Below are 17,404 nucleotides of genomic sequence, written 5' to 3' on the forward strand. Positions count from 1 at the left end.
GGACAATGTGCGTCCCTGCTCGAAAAGCTCCTGTAGGGAAATAAGGATGTCCCTCACAGAGTACTGAAAAGGAACTATTCCTTTGTCTTGGCACCAGAGCTCAAACGCTTGCCACTTATACGCATTCAGCCCTCTCGTGGAGGGAGCCCTTGCAGACTCAATGGTAGCAATAATATTCAGAGGTAAACCCCTAGCCATCAGATTGGCCCTCTCAGGGGCCAAGCCCATAGGAACCAAATCACCAGCCTCTTGTGCCAAACCTGTCCGTGCGACTGGGACAACAGGTCCAGGTCCTTGCGCAACGGGAGTTGCCATGGGTCCCTGCCTAAAAGGCGAACAAGCTCCGCGAACCAAGGCTGCCTGGGCCAACGGGGAGCCACAAGCCACACCCTCTCCAACGTGGGCTGAATCAGAACCACTGGTGGAAACGCGTAAAGGAGGGTCTGAGGCCACTGATGCGCAGAGCGTCCGTTCCCGACACTGCACATTTTCTTGCGATGCGTAAAGATCTATGTGGGCCCTGCCGAACCTCACCCATATCTGGGCAACCACCCAGTAGTATCCACTCCTGAGGAAGAGGGCCCTCCCCCCTAGATAGCAGAGGCAACCTGGAAAATGCACGGCCTGAAGTGAGAGCAAATGCGCCCTACTCCACAGCAACAGGAAGCGAGCCAAGGTTAGGAGGGGAAGAGACCGATCCCCCCCCGTCATGTGATGTATTCCACCGTCGTCATATTGTCGGATCTGACCAGCAAATGTCGGCCCGACAAACGTGGGAAGAGGCACCTGAGTGCTAAGTACGCATTCAGAAGTTCCAGGTAATTGATATGCCGGGCACTCAGAGACACCGTCCATACTCCCCAAATTGAGTAACCCTCGCACAGCATGCCCCACCCTTGGGGTCACGTGTCTATCGTGACCACCTTGCTGGACAATACCTGGCCCATGAGAACCCCTTGTGACAGCAGCCAGGGATCCGTCCACTGGGCCAGTGCCCGTCCACTGGGCCAGTGCCCGAAGGCATGTCAGGGACACCTGAATCGACCGGCTTAGGTAGCGAGATGCATCCAAGCGTGTTGCTAGCACCCAGCGCTGGAACGGCCGCATCAATAATAGTCCCAGGGGAATGACCACTATCATAAAAGCCATTATCCCCAGTAGGCGCAGGAACTGGCGAAAACATACTAAGTGCCCCAACCGAAATTGGGCCAAGAAGAGCTGGAACCCCCTCTCCGGGGATAGAAATGCATGATTTGCGTACAAGTCTAACTCGAGACCCAGGAGTGGAATGCCCTGCAATGGGGTTAGACAGCTCTTTTTCTGGTTTACAATATAACCTAGAGACTGAACATGGGACACCAACCTGGATGTGAGGAACACCACTTGTTCCTTTGACTCCGCTGCTATCAGCCAATCAACCAGATAGGCCAATACCCTCAGCCCCTGGCCCGCCATGGGTGCCAGAGCTGCCTCCACCACCTTTGAAAAGACGTGAGGCAAGAAGGACAAGCAGAACGGGAGTACCAAAAACTCGTAGGTTATCGCCTCGTAATGGAATCTCAGGAACTTTCTGTGACTGCGGTACATGGACAAATGAAAGTACACATCCTTTAGGTCGATGGTGGTGAATCATTCGCCGGGATGCACAGATCGTAACAGTCGCTAGTTTGTGAGCATCTTGAATTTGCAAATTCTGAGATGTTTGTTCAGGGCACGCATGTCTAGAATTGGACGTAAACCCCCATCCCTTTCCGCATGCGCGCCATTGGTTGGAGCAGGCAGTGAGTCTCCAGTAAAGCACCATCTGAGGGGGCAATGACGCCCCCTCGTGGACTGGAAGAAATAGGTTATTTTTCAATTTTTTTTTATCTCCACCACTCTTGACAGTATTGTGTCTGAATGTGGAGGAGGGACATATTTTATTGAACTCATGTGGAATACACAACACTCTTGAAACCTGAAAACAATGGGGTTGAAACAATGTGTTTAGGTGCAAACGTTTGCCTGAAGTCCGGTCCACTCTGAGTTTGGGGGCTTTGGCCATCGGTGACGTACCCCAATTAGACGTGCCACTTGAAGGTACTGTTGTCACCATGGGTGTTTGGGGCAACTGGCAAGGGAGGACCCAAACTCGTGACATTCCCCATCCCTGAGGTAGGTGCACAGGGGCTGTCTCCTTCCCTGCACCATGGCAGGACCATCTCTCACCTCACCCCTGGAAGTTGGGTGGCGCTTGTGCCAGGCAGACCGGCGTTGCGCCTGGGAACCAGGCCGGTCTGATCTGGTACTGGGCCGGCCCCTGGGGAAGCCCGCTTAGCTGGCAGATCTCTGCCTGTCGGCCTTCCGGAAGATAGGATTCACATTAGCCACGCCCTTGTTAGACTACAGGGCTAAGTAACCAGCTAGCTTGCCATCCACCGAACCTTGATCCTCTGTAGCTCAATTGGTAGAGCATGGCGCTTGTAACGCCAGGGTAGTGGGTTTGATCCCCGGGACCACCCATACCTAAAAATGTATGCACACATGACTGTAAGTCGCTTTGGATAAAAGCGTCTGCTAAATGGCATATTATTATATTATATTATTACTTCTGCCGCGGGGTGAATACGGCCACTTCACCTATGTGTTGGATACTAGGTTTTCCCCCGCTACTCCCGTAGCATGAGGAGGTGGCTGTCCCGGAACTAAGCCCTCTTCGTCACCCGAGAAACCCCAGGAGCCGCCCAGAGACACTAAGTCATCATCCGAACCTGGGCCCTGTATGTAACCAGCCGTCTCACAATCTCCCTGTTGGGATGCTAGTTCCACCTGTTCTGATCACAGCCCCAAGTCTCTCTCCGCCTCTTGCTCCTCGCTCCCAGGAAAGTTTCCATTGGTAACTCCAAGCTTCCTCAAGAATGCTACACGTCTTTCCAGGGAGTTTGCACACAGTACGTGGCATTGTGCACACGGACTCATTCAACAGTTTTTCTTTATTTTTACTATTTTCTACATTGTAGAATAATAGTGAAAACATCAAAACTATGAAATAACACATATGGAATCATGTAGTAACCAAATAAGTGTTAAACAAATCAAAATAGATTTTAGATTTTAGATTCTTCAAAGTAGCCACCCTTTGCCTTGATGACAGCTTTGCACACTCTTGGCATTTTCTCAACCTGCTTCATGAGGAATGCTTTTCCAACAGTCTTGAAGGAGTTCCCACATATGCTGAGCACTTGTTGGCTGCTTTTCCTTCACTCTGCGGTCCAACTCATCCCAAACCATCTCAATTGGTTTGAGGTTGGGTGATTGTGGAGGCCAGGTCATCTGATGCAGCACTCCATCACTCTCCTGTGTTTTGGGTCATTGTCCAAATGATAGTCCCACGAAGCGCAAACCAGATGGGATGACGTATCGCTGCAGAATTCTCCGGCCTTGACTCATCAGCGCCGGAGAAGATGGCTGCCGTTTTACAGCCCTCTAACCAATTGTACTATTATGTGTGTTTTTCCGCGTTATTTGTAATTTATTTTGTACATAATGTTTCTGCCATCGTCTCTTATAACCAAAAAGAGCTTCTGGATATCAGGACAGCGAATACTCACCTCGTATTGGACGAAGACTTTTTCTTCAACGAGGCGGCCGCGAAGGATATCATACAGACACCCGACAAGGCCCAAATCCCCGTCATTCGCGTGAGGAAGAGACGGAGATATCGTGGACGTAGATCGGGGTGCCTTGTAAGGATCCGACGGCGAGCAAGTAAACTGCCTCTTCCATCAATCCTATTAGCCAACGTTCAATCTTTTGAAAATAAAGTGGACGACTTAAGATTACGGTTATCCTACCAACGGGACATTAAAAACTGTAATATCTTATGTTTCACCGAGTCGTGGCTGAACGACGACAATGATAACATTCAGCTAGCAGGCTATACGCTACATCGGCAGGACAGAACGGCTGACTCCGGTAAGACAAGGGGTGGCGGTCTGTATATATTTGTAAACAACAGCTGATGCACAAAATCAAATACTAAGGAAGTCTCGAGGTTTTGCTCGCCTGAGGTAGAGTATCTTATGATAAGCTGTAGACCACACTATTTACCAAGAGAGTTTTCATCTATATTTTTCATAGCTGTCTATTTACCACCACAAACCAATGCTGGCATTAAGATTGCACTGAATGAGTTGTACAAGGCCATTAATCAACAGGAAAACGCTCATCCAGATGCAGCGCTCCTAGTGGCCGGGGACTTTAATGCAGGGAAACTTAAATCCGTTGTACCTAATTTCTACCAGCATGTTAAATGTGCAACCAGAGGGAAAAAAACTCTAGACCACCTTTACTCCACACACAGAGACGCATACAAAGCTCTCCCTCGCCCTCCATTTGGCAAATCTGACCATAACTCTATCCTCCTGATTCCTGCTTATAAGCAAAAACTAAAGCAGGAAGCACCAGTGACTCGGTTAATAAAAAAGTGGTCAGATGACGCAGATGCTAAGCTACAGGACTGTTTTGCTAGCACAGACTGGAACATGTTCCGGGATTCTTCAGACAGCATTGAGGAGTACACCACATCAGTCACTGGCTTCATCAATAAGTGCATCGATGATGTCGTCCCCACAGTGATCGTACGTACATACCCCAACCAGAAGCCATGGATTACAGGAAACATCCACACTGAGCTAAAGGGTAGAGCTGCCGCTTTCAAGGAACGGGACTCTAACCCGGACGCTTATAAGAAATCCCGCTATGACCTCCGACGAACCATCAAACAGGCAAAGAGTCAATACAGGACTAAGATTGAATCGTACTACACTGGCTCTGACGCTCGTCGGATGTGGCAGGGCTTGAAAACTATTACAGACTACAAAGGGAAGCACAGCCGCGAGCTGCCCAGTGACACAAGCCTACCAGACGAGCTAAACCACTTCTATGCTCGCTTCGAGGCAAGCAACACTGAAGCATGCATGAGAGCACCAGCTGTTCCGGATGACTATGTGATCACGCTCTCCGTAGCCGATGTGAGTAAGACTTTTAAGCAGGTCAACATTCACAAGGCCTTAGGGCCAGACGGATTACCAGGACGTGTACTCCGAGCATGTGCTGACCAACTGGCAAGTGTCTTCACTGACATTTTCAACATGTCCCTGACTGAGTCTGTAATACCAACATGTTTCAAGCAGACCACCATAGTCCCCGTGCCCAAGGACTCTAAGATAACCTGCCTAAATGACTACCGACCCGTAGCACTGACGTCTGTAGCCATGAAGTGCTTTGAAAGGCTGGTCATGGCTCACATCAACAGCATTATCCCAGAAACCCTAGACCCACTCCAATTTGCATACCGCCCCAACAGATCCACAGATGATGCAATCTCTATTGCACTCCACACTGCCCTTTCCCACCTGGACAAGAGGAACACCTACGTGAGAATGCTATTCATTGACTACAGCTCAGCATTCAACACCATAGTGCCCTCTAAGCTCATCACTAAGCTAAGGATCCTGGGACTAAACACCTCCCGCTGCAACTGGATCCTGGACTTCCTGACGGGCCGCCCCCAGGTGGTAAAGGTAGGTAACAACACATCTGCCACACTGATCCTCAACACGGGGGCCCCTCAGGGGTGCGTGCTCAGTCCCCTCCTGTACTCTCTGTTCACCCATGACTGCATGGCCAGGCACGACTCCAACACCATCATTAAGTTTGCCGACGACACAACAGTGGTAGGCCTGATCACCGACAACGATGAGACAGCCTATAGGGAGGAGGTCAGAGATCTGGCCGTGTGGTGCCAGGACAACAACCTCTCCCTCAATGTGACCAAGACAAAGGAGATGATTGTGGACTACAGGAAAAAAAAGAGGACTGAGCACGCCCCCATTCTCATCGACGGGGCTGTAGTGGAACAGGTTGAGAGCTTCAAGTTCCTTGGTGTCCACATCACCAACGAACTATCATGGTCCAAACACACCAAGACAGTCGTGAAGAGGGCACGACAAAGCCTATTTCCCCTCAGGAGACTAAAAAGATTTGGCATGGGTCCTCAGATCCTCAAAAAATTCTACAGCTGCACCATCGAGAGCATCCTGACTGGTTGCATCACCGCCTGGTATGGCAACTGCTTGGCCTCCGACCGCAAGGCACTACAGAGGGTAGTGCGTACGGCCCAGTACATCACTGGGGCAAAGCTTCCTGCCATCCAGGACCTCTATACCAGGCGGTGTCAGAGGAAGGCCCTCAAAATTGTCAAAGACTCCAGCCACCCTAGTCATAGACTGTTCTCTCTGTTACCGCACGGCAAGCGGTACCGGAGTGCCAAGTCTAGGTCCAAAAGACTTCTCAACAGCTTCTACCCCCAAGCCATAAGACTCCTGAACAGCTAATCATGGCTACCCGGACTATTTGCACTGCCCCCCCACCCCATCCTTTTTACGCTGCTGCTACTCTGTTAAGTATTTATGCATAGTCACTTTAACTCTACCCACATGTACATATTACCTCAACTACCTCAACTAGCCGGTGCCCCCGCACCTTGACTCTGCAACGGTACCCCCCTGTATATATAGCCTCCCTACTGTCACTTTATTTTACTTCTGCTCTTTTTTTTTCTCAACACTTTTTTTTGTTGTTGTTTTATTTTTACTTTTTTTGTTTAAAATAAATGCACTGTTGGTTAAGGGCTGTAAGTAAGCATTTCACTGTAATGTCTGCACCTGTTGAATTCGGCGCATGTGACCAATAAAATTTGATTTGATTTGATTTGGTAGCTATGCTGGTTAAGTGTGCCTTGAATTCTAAATAAATCACGGACAGTGTCACCAGCAAAGCACCCCCACACCATCACACCTCATTCTCCATGCTTCATGGAGATCATCCGTTCACCTACTTTGCGTCTCACAAAGACACGGCGGTTGGAACCAAAAATCTCCAATTTGGACTCATCAGACCAAAGGACAGATTTCCACCGGTCTAATGTCCATTGCTCGTGTTTCTTGGCACAAGCAAGTCTCTTCTTATTATTGGTGTCCTTTAGTAGGGGTTTCTTTGCAACAATTCGACCATGAAGGCCTGATTCATGCAGTTTCCTCTGAACAGTTGATGTTGAGATGTGTCTGTTACTTGAACTCTGTGAAGCATTCATTTGTGCTGCAATCTGAGGTGCAGTTAACTCTAATGAACTTATCCTCTGCAGCAGAGGTAACTCTCTGTCTTCCTTTCCTGTGAGAGCCAGTTTCATCATAGCGCTTGATGGTTTTTGCGACTGCACTTTAAGAAACGTTCGAAGTTCTTGAAATGTTCTGTATTGACTGACCTTCATGTCTTAAAGTAATGATGGACTGTCATTTCTCTTTGCTTATTTGAGCTGTTCTTGCCATAATATGGACTTGGTATTTTACCAAATAGGGCTATCTTCTGTATACCACCCCTACCTTGTCACAACAAACTGATTGGCTCAAACGCATTAAGAAGGAAGGAAATTCCCCAAATTAACTTTTAACAAGGCACACCTGTTAATTGAAATGCATTCCAGGTGACTACCTCATGAAGCTGGTTGAGAGAATGCCAAGAGTGTGCAAAGCTGTCATCAATGTAAAGGGTGGCTACTTTGAAGAATCTCAAATATAAAATAGATTTTGATTTGTTTAACACTGTTTTGGTTACTACATGATTCAATATGTGTTATTTCATGGTTTTGATGTCTTCACTATTATTGTACAATGTAGAAAATAGTAAAAATAAAGAAAAACCCTTGAATGAGTAGGTGTGTCCAAACTTTTGACTGGTACTGTATATCGTTAGTATCTTTCAGAGAAATACTATAATCGCATGACTGGAGGCATGATCACGACCCCAAACCCGGCATAGCCATCGTCGTCTCGGTCGCTTTCTCAGCCATTTACTAATTGCGCTAGCAAATTGAAGAATTACTACAGTAATTGTTTGTGATTAGGAAACATATGAGAATAAGTACAAGCTTCAGCACACAATGTCCAGGGGGTGATATGCTCTACCGCTATGGGACAGTTTAGTTGGCGCAACGTAGGACAGTCTCGTTTTCCAATTGTTTATTTTAGTAGCTTGAATCGTTCCTGTTCACACCGAGGTGAAGAGTGGAAAATTGAAGGAATTAATCCGAGCCTCACACTGGCACCGTTTCGAGTAGATGTTTTAGATGGGTGGGAGCACGGTCCCGGTGATGTACTGGGCCGTCTTCACCACCCTCTGGAGGGCCTTGTGGTTGTGGACAGAGCAATTCCTGTACCAGGCTATGATGCAACCGGTCAGGACGCTCTTGATGGTGCAGCGGTAGTATTTGGAGATGACCTGGAGTGGCATGCCAAATTTCTTCAGCGCCCTCTTGACGAGTGGTGGTGTTGTTGGTCCATGTCAAGTCCTCTGTGATGTGGACACCGAGGAACTTAAGACTGCTGACTCTACTGCAGTCCCGTTGATGTGGATCAGGGCATGTTCCCTACTCTTCTTCCTGAAGTCAACAATCAACTCCTTTGTTTTGCTGACGTTGAAGGAGAGGTTGTTGTCCTGGCACCACAATGCCAGTTCACTTACCTCCTCCCTATAGGCTGACTCGTATTGTTGGTTATCAGGCCTACAACCGTGGTGTCATCAGCAAACTTGATGATGAAGTTGGTGTCGTGCAAAGTCACGCAGTCGTGAGTGAACAGGGAGTACGGCAGAGGGCTGAGGACACACCCCTTAGGGGCCCTGTGTGGAGGAGGTGGTGTTGCCAATCCTCATAGCCTTTGGTCTGCCCATCAGGAAGTCCAGGATCCAGTTGTAGAAGGTGGTATCCAGACCAAAGTCTCGGAGCTTGATGTTGAGCTTGGAGAGAACAATAGTGTTGAATGCTAAACTGTGGTCAATGAACAACATTCTCACATAGGTGTTCCTCTTGTCCCAATGTGTTACGGCCATGTGAACAGCGATGGAAATGGCATATTCCGTGGATCTGTTGGAGCTGTAGGCAAATTGGAGTGGGTCCAGTTTGCTGGGCATGCTGGCCTTGATGTGGGCCATGACCAGCCTCTCAAAGCACTTCATGATGACCGGGGTGAGTGTGACGGGGCGATAGTCATTTGGGCATGTCACCATGTTTTTGGGGACTACATCCTGGGACAGGTGGGGACTAAAGCCTGGGATAGGGACAGGTTGAAGATATCCGAAAAGACACCCGTCAGCTGGTCAGCACACACTCTGAGGACGCGGCTTTGTGAGTATTCACTCTTTTTAGAGTTTTCCTCACTTCGGCCTCGGAGAGCGTAAGCACCTGGTCGTCCGGAGCAGCAAGAGTCTTCCTGGATGGCTCGGTATTGTCTGGCTCGAAGCGAGCACAGAATGTGTTAATCTTGTCTGGGAGGGAGGCTTCGGTGGGCAACACACAGCTGGATTTGCCTTTGTAGTCTGTAATCCTTGCCACATGCGTATCGAGTCTGAGTTGTCGAACATCAATTCAAGTTTGAGTCTCTATTGTCTTTTTGCGTCCCTAATGAATTTGCGGAGCTCTTACCTGCTTGCCTTGTATATGTCGCGCTCCACAGAGTCATCAGGGTTTGTTCTGCTGACATTGAATGCTGCAGTACGGGCTCTCAGCATTGTACGGAAATCTCTGTTCATCTAGGGTTTTTGGTTAGGGTATGTCCGGATTGTTATTGTGGGTACAACATCAACACATTTTCTAATGAAGCCTGTGACTGATGATGTATATTCCTCAATGTTGATGGATGAGTCCTGGGTGGATGAATCTTTGAACATATTCCAATCAGTATTCTCAAAGAAGTCCTGCATCATTGAGTCTGCCTCCTCTGTCCAGTGCCTCACTATTCTCTGTGTCGGTGGCTCCCTCTTGAGTTGCTGCTTGTAGGTGGGAAGTAGGAACAGAGATGTGATCTGATTGGCTGAAGTGGGGGCGGGGGAAGGCTTCGTATGCGTCGCGGATGTTTGTATATACATGGTCCAGCACGTTGTTTCCTCTTGTGGGGCAGGATACGTGTTGGTGATATTTTGGAAAAATGTGTTTTAAATGTGCTTGGATAAACTCACCCGCGACAATACAGACCGCTTCCGGGTGAGAGGATTCTTGCTGGCTAATGATTTTGTACAGTTCGCTGAGTGCCGCCTTGGTATTTGCTTGTGCGATATGTACATAGCTGTGATAATAACACAGGAGAATTCCCTCTGCATATAGTGGGGTCAGCATTTTAGCATCAGGAACTCCAGGTCGGGTGAACAGAAGCTCGAGATATTTTAAACTTTGGTACACCAGGAATTGTTGATGAGGAAACATACCCCTCCCCCTACTCTTACCAGAAGCCGCTGTTCGATCCATACGGAAAATGGAAAAGCCATCTGTGTGTGTGTGTGTGCGCATGTGTGTGCACGATGTCATGCTGCTGTCCCCAGACTCGGGTGTCAGGCACGTAGAGACACAGTGACGGCCCACTAGGGAATATTATTGCCCCTCCCTCTGTACTCCTCTCTGTCTTTCCCTCCTTTTGTCTCTTGCTCCCTCTCTCTGAGAAAGCTAACACTCCTCTGTTTGTTTGTTGTTGACTTAAAGTACAACTCAAACATGGAGGGAGCATTTAGAAGCTCTCCTCCTCTCTCTCGCTCTCTCTCTCTGTTTCTTTTTCTCTGTCTCTTGTAGTGAAGTGTTGTGACAGTGACTGTCAGAAACAGATTACCAGTTGGTTGGCGGGCCTGGCAAGGCGAAGGTGTGTGTGTGTGTGTGTGTGTGTGTGTGTGTGTGTGTGTGTGTTGGGGTGTATACATCTGCAGAAGAGAGGTCTCTCTCTAACCTGCTGCTATTAATACCACCTAACGAACATAATCTGGAGGACAGGTTATCCTCTTACGTTTGTTGGCTGCACGGCTGGTTGCGGAGCACAGGGGAGGTGAGGGGGAGTGAGAGAGAGAGAGAGAGAGAGAGAGAGAAGGAGAGGGAAATCAGGCACTGCTGCAGATTCTTTCCTATTGCGCTCTTTATCTACAATGTTCTCTCTCTGTCGCTCGGAGTGAATAGAAAGCTAAACAGATGTTTAAAGCATAGTTTCGTTTCTCCCCCAACCGTCTCTATCTCTCTCTCTTTCCTTTCTTTCTCGCTCTCCCTTTCTCTCTGTTGTGGACGTGCCTAGCCAGAGGGGCAGTAGTACTAAGTGCCTCCTGTGCACTTGTGTATCAGTAGTTGATGTCAACCTCACTGACAATAACAGAACTGAAACACTAGTTAACATTTCATAGACAAACCATTATTCTCCTATCATCTCGTTTCATCATGAATACTTTGAATACAGGAGCTAGGATATCAGGCTGCTGGACTGTAACAGGCTGCAGGTAAGTGCCTCCTCACATTTATTTATATATTTATTTTTATTCTACCGTCTTTTGTCTTATTTTTTCTCTATTTCTATATAGTTTACCCCTCTCTATCTTTGTGTTTAAGACTGAGCTCCATGTGAGCTGCGTCATTCATTTAATTTCATTGTATTTATTTAGCCAGGATAGTTGATTCAGTAACACTTGCCACTGTTTTTCAGGGAGTCCTGTACATGCCTGTGTGTTTTCATTCCCTCCACTCCTCAGTAGCAGTGACTAGTGAGTGATCCCTGTCTGTCTGTCTGTCTGTCTGTTTAAAAAGAGACGGGCTGGCAGGACAGGACCAACCAATCTCTGCTATAGCTAGTGAGCTTTAGTAGAATACAAGTTTTTGCTGTGATGGTGAAGGGTTAGCTATTTAGCTTATGTCATAGCTTACCTGAGGGGTATCCTATGAAGCAAGCTAGATCTACTCAGGGTTTTCTAAAGCTAACCATCTTCAGTTAGCTTCACATTCCAGCTCAGGCTTCATCCGTACTGACAGTGGATATTGCTCGTCCGCCTGCCGCTAACTCTAGCAGGCATATCACACATAGCTAGTTGAACGCCAAACTCTTAATTGAGACAATGCTGAAACATCAATCCATGGGCGAGTCAGTGCCATATTTTCATTTGTACCGAAATCAAAATAAAATAAAAGTTATCTTGCAAATTCAGCAGGCTATGTTGTGAAATAGGCTTTTAGAAGGGCCATCTTATTACTTATTGTTAATGCCATCTTTGATGTGCATATCAATGCACAAGCATCTTTTTTCCCACTCCTATCTATATATTTTTTATTAAGTCATACAAAGTGTTACATTGTGTGAAGTTTAAAATGCATTCTGTCGTTACTAAATGTGCAATGTGATATATTTTAACATTACAATTTTTTGACATAAAATACTAATTTGATTAATTAAATATTGAATTAGTCATCTTCCTCTGGGTAGGTTGGGTAATTTCGGGTTAGTTTGTGTAATGGTGAGTAAGGATGAGTTATGTGAAATCTGGAAGTAAGGTTTGCTGTGTACGCATCAAGACGTTATTTTGTGTTGCAGTATGTGGAGTTGGGTGGTTAAAATGCAACATGTTGCATCGCCTGTGACCCACCATCTTGTTTACTGTTTACTATTATTATCAGTGCCAGGGGGGCCTGGATAGCTCCTCCATCTGAACTACTAAACGGCTCACATGGTTTGCTCTTATTTGCTGCTCTCTTTTATATAGACTTTCATGTTTGCAAGTTTGTGTGCGTTAGAGTGTGAGATAGGAATTTACACATTTAAAGAGATCAAATCAAATTTTATTGGTCACATGCACGTGTTTAGCAGATGTTATTGCGGGTCTAGCGAAATGCTTGTGCTTCTAGCTCTGACAGTGCAGGAGTGTAGGCCTCCTGTAGCTTGCAACGCCAGGGTTGTGGGTTCGATTCCCACCTGGGGCCAGTATGAAAAATGTATGCACTCACTAACTGTAAGTCGCTCTGGATAAGAGCGTCTGCTAAATGACTAAAATTTTAAATGTAATATCTAACAAGTAATATCTAACAATTTCACAACATATACCCAATACACACAAGTCTAAGTAAGGAATGGAATTAAGAATGTATACATGTGGATGACCAATGACAGAGCGGCATGGACTAAGATACAGTAGAATATTATAGAATACAGTATATACATATGAGATGAGTAATGCAAGATATGTAAACATTATTAAAGTAACTAGTGTTCCATTTCTTAAAGTGGCCAGTGATTTCTAGTCTATGTCTATAGGCAGCAGCCTCTAATGTGCTATTGATGGCTATTTAATAGTCTGATGGCCTTGAGATAGAAGCTGTTTTTCAGTCTGTCGGCCCCAGCTTTGATGCACCTGTACTGACCTCGCCTTCTGGAAGATAGCGGGGTGAACAGGCAGTGGCTCGGGTGGTTGATGTCCTTGATGATCTTTTTGGCCTTCCTGTGACATCGGGTGCTGTAGGTGTCCTGGAGGGCGAGTAATGCATTGGGCAGACCGCACCACCCTCTGGAGACCCCTGCGCTTGCTGGCGGTGCAGTTGCCATACCAGGCGGTGATACAGCCCGACAGCATGCTCTCAATTGTGCATCTGTAAAAGTATGTGAGGGTTTTAGGTGCCAAGCCAAATTTCTTCAGCCTCCTGAGGTTGAAGAGGCTTTGTTGCGCCTTCTTCACCACACTGTCTGTGTGGGTGGACCATTTCAGTTTGTCAGTGATGTGTACGCCAAGGAACTTGAAGCTTTCCACCTTCTCCACTGCGGTCCCGTCGATGTGGATAGGGGGGTGCACCCTATGCTGTTTCCTGAAGTCCACGATCATCTCCTTTGTTTTGTTGACGTTGAGTGAGAGGTTATTTTCCTGGCACCACACTCCCAGAGCCCTCACCTCCTCCATGTAGGCTGTCTCTTCATTGTTGGTAATCAAGCCTACTACTGTTGTGTCGTCTGCAAACTTGATGATTGAGTTGGAGGCGTGCTTGGCCACACATTCATGGGTGAACAAGGGAGTACAGGAGTGGGCTGAGCACGCACCCTTGTGGGGCTCCGCAATTGCGTCACACCCTCCATATGTAGCCTCCGACCACTTTTTCGGATCAAGCATAAATTGGAGTTTAGTCTAGGCCTCCGCAAAGTTCACTGAGATGGGCGCAAATATATACACTACCAGTCAAAAGTTTGGACACACCTACTCATTCAAGGGTTTTTCTTTATTTTTTACAATTGTTTGCATTGTAGCATAATAGTGAAGACATCAAAACTAGGAAGTAACACATCATGTAGTAACCAAAAAAGTGTTTTATATTTGAGATTCTTCAAATAGCCACCCTTTGCCTTGATGACAGCTTTGCACACTCTTGGCATCGACCAGTCGATTAATTGTGGTCAGCCCTATACTTAACGTATAGTTATAAGCAGTGGCGTAGCACGCCCCCCCCCCCCCCCCCCCCCCACCATTTTTTTTTTTGTTATATATATACAGTATTTTTAACAGTATTGAAAATTATACCATCTTTATTTGGAAAACCCCTGGATGTGGTATAAACTGTAAATGGCCCAAGCCTAACCCAGATAAACTCTACTGCTTTGTATTGAGGGATCTCTGTGTCCTATTGTTGCTTTTCAGAAAGAATGGGAAAAGCACATGCAGAAAACGAATTATATGCGGAGGCTGCCATGCATTTCTCCCTGCTTCCTCTCCATGCTTCCCCGGGTGGGATGGGTCGGATATGATAACGCTGAGCTCTTGTTACCTTGCTCCCCTCCCCCTGATGTTTGCCTGTCACCTTTGACCCCTTGGTTGTTCCACTTGAAGGTATTTAGGCTATAAAGCCATGGGGTGGAGTAGCACAGGGGAGTGGAGCCACACAGGTAGTGAAAGTCCAGAACAGGAAGGAACATCTACTACCTACCTACCTACCTGGGACTGTCTCTTTTTCCTACCACAGAAATGGGTTCCTGGTTCTTACAAACCTCTAAGGGAGAGGTGTGGATCTCTCGCTTAATACAGTAGGTGTTGGACACATATATATATATATATATATATATATATATATATAGAGAGAGAGAGAGAGAGAGAGAGAGAGAGAGAGAGAGAGAGAGAGAGAGAGAGAGAGAGAGAGAGAGAGAGAGAGAGAGAGAGAGAGAGAGAGAGAGAGAGAGAGAGAGAGAGAGAGAGAGAGAGAGAGAGAGAGAGGAGAGAGAGAGAGAGAGAGAGAGAGAGAGAGAGAGAGAGAGAGAGAGAGAGAGAGAGAGAGAGAGAGAGAGAGAGAGAGAGAGAGAGAGAGAGAGAGAGAGACAGAGACAGAGACAGAGACAGAGACAGAGACAGAGACAGAGACAGAGAATAGTAATAGATGCATTTGAATGCCCCCCCCCCCACCTCCCTGTATTGAGCTCTTCGTCTGATGCCATCCCATGCCCATGCGTCCAATGAAAAAGATGCACTCTGTAGGTCTATATGTATAAATGTCTGTTGCAAGTACCTGTGAACCAATCACAGCTGTTCTAATGTTGTGACGGGCAGCGATCGGGTCTGGGTTGGTGTTGGTTTTGCATATCCATTATGTGCATGCAAATTCACATTTGCAGGTTCAAAGTACTAATGCTGTGTTCGTAATCAAGTGGGAGGTGGGAATTTACCAGTTGTGAAGTCTTAAATACCAGTTGGATGCATTCACGTGCTTTGAACTCGTTGAGAAATGCTGATTGTCTAATTGCTAACAAAGCTGCTTAAACCATAAACTAAAAGTACAGCTATTATGCTTGTAAACAAATGACAGTGTTCAAAAAACATATTAATACATGTATTTTTAGAAATAATGTTTTGTTGTTGCATATAACTGCCAAAAATGATGTTATTAAGATAATTACCTTAGTAGGTGCCGTCAGAGGTCAGCTTGTGGGAAAGTGGGAGCTCAGGATGATAGACCAGTTTCCCACTAGTAGTTACCAGTTGTAGGGCCGTTCAATTGGATTTTTCCCAGTCTTATGTGGTAAATACCCACTTGGTTATGAATGTAGCATTATGCTCTCTCTGTCAAAGATGGGTCTGCTAAGAGAGCTCATCTTGCAAGATCCATGCCATGTTTATGAGGCTACTTAGCAACCATAGGCATTTCAGTAGTTAGTAGTAACTAAAATAACAAGTTATACTACACTGTGTGCACAATTATAAGGCAAGTTATTTTTATTATTTAGATTAATTTTATTATTGAACAACTACAGTGCTCTCAGTCAATCCAAAATGTTAATACACCTCAAACCTGAATATTTAAGAAAGTAAAAAAAGGTTTTGGCTTTCTTTGGAGAATATCTATGTGTGCACAATTATTGGGCAACTATTTGTGTGCAGAATTATTATGCAACTAAATGAAAAACGAAAAGTTCCCCATCTCACTTGTTTATTTTCATCTGTTAAAGTGAGAATAATAAATAAACAACTCAAAATTTACAAATAAACATTTTTGACATTTCAAAAAAAAATCTGTGACCAATATAGCCACCCTTCTTTTCAATAACAGTCATAAGCCTTCCAATAATGGAGTCTGTCAGTTTCTTGATCTGTTGACGATCAACTCTTTGTGCAGCAGCAACCACAGCCTCCCAGACACTGGTCAGAGAGGTGTACTGTTTTCCTTCACCGTAAATCGATCGTTTAAGAAGGGACCACAAGTTCTCAATAGGGTTTAGGTCAGGTGAGGAAGGGGGCCATGTCATTATTCTTTCATCTTTAAGGCCTTTACTGGCTAGCCACACAGTGGAGTACTTCGATGCATGCAATGGAACATTGTCCTGCATAAAAAGCATGGTCTTCTTGAAAGATGCAGACTTTTTCCTGTACCACTGCTTGAAGAAAGTATCTTCTAAAAACTGGCAGTAGGTTTGGGAGTTGAGTTTGAGTCCATCTTCAACCCGAAAAGGTCCAATTAGCTCATCTTTAATAATACCAGCCCATACCAGTACCCCACTTCCACCTTGCTGGCGTCTGAGTCGAAGTGGAGCTCCATGCCCGTTACTGATCCAGCCACGGGCCCATCCATCTGGTCCGTCAAGAGTCACTCTCATCTCATCAGTCCATAAAACCTTTGAGAAATCTGTCTTCAGATATTTCTAGGCCCAGTCTTGATGTTTCAACTTATGTGTCTTGTTCAGTGGTGGTCGGGTTTCAGCCTTCCTTACCTTGGCCATGTCTCTGAGCACTGAACACCTTGTACTTCTGGGCACTCCAGATAGGTTGTAGTTCTGGAATATGACAGCACTGGAGGATAATGGTTTCCTGGTAGCTTCACGTTTGGATTATTCTCAATTCTTTGGCAGTTAATTTGCGACCCTGTTGACTATTTGCAACAAAACGTTTGATGGTTCTGTGATCACGCCCCAATATCTTAGCAATTTCAATGGTGCTGCATCCCTCTGAAATACTTTTTACAATTTATGACATTTCAGAGTCAGTTAAATCTATTTTTTGGCCCATTTTGCCTGAGGAAAAGAAGCTGCCTAATAATTATACACACCTTGAT

At 46.1% G+C, this 17,404-nt stretch overlaps 1 protein-coding gene across 1 annotated transcript in view; it reads left to right on the forward strand.

Moving 5' to 3' along the window:
• LOC311149326 (uridine-cytidine kinase-like 1) overlaps positions 1 to 17,404 on the forward strand; it is a 51,668-nt gene that overhangs the window by 7,571 nt on the left and 26,693 nt on the right. The gene's annotated exons all lie outside the window — the stretch shown is intronic.

Source organism: Coregonus lavaretus, assembly GCF_964263955.1.
Source record: "Coregonus lavaretus genome assembly, chromosome: 22".
Taxonomy (NCBI): Eukaryota; Metazoa; Chordata; class Actinopteri; order Salmoniformes; family Salmonidae; genus Coregonus; species Coregonus lavaretus.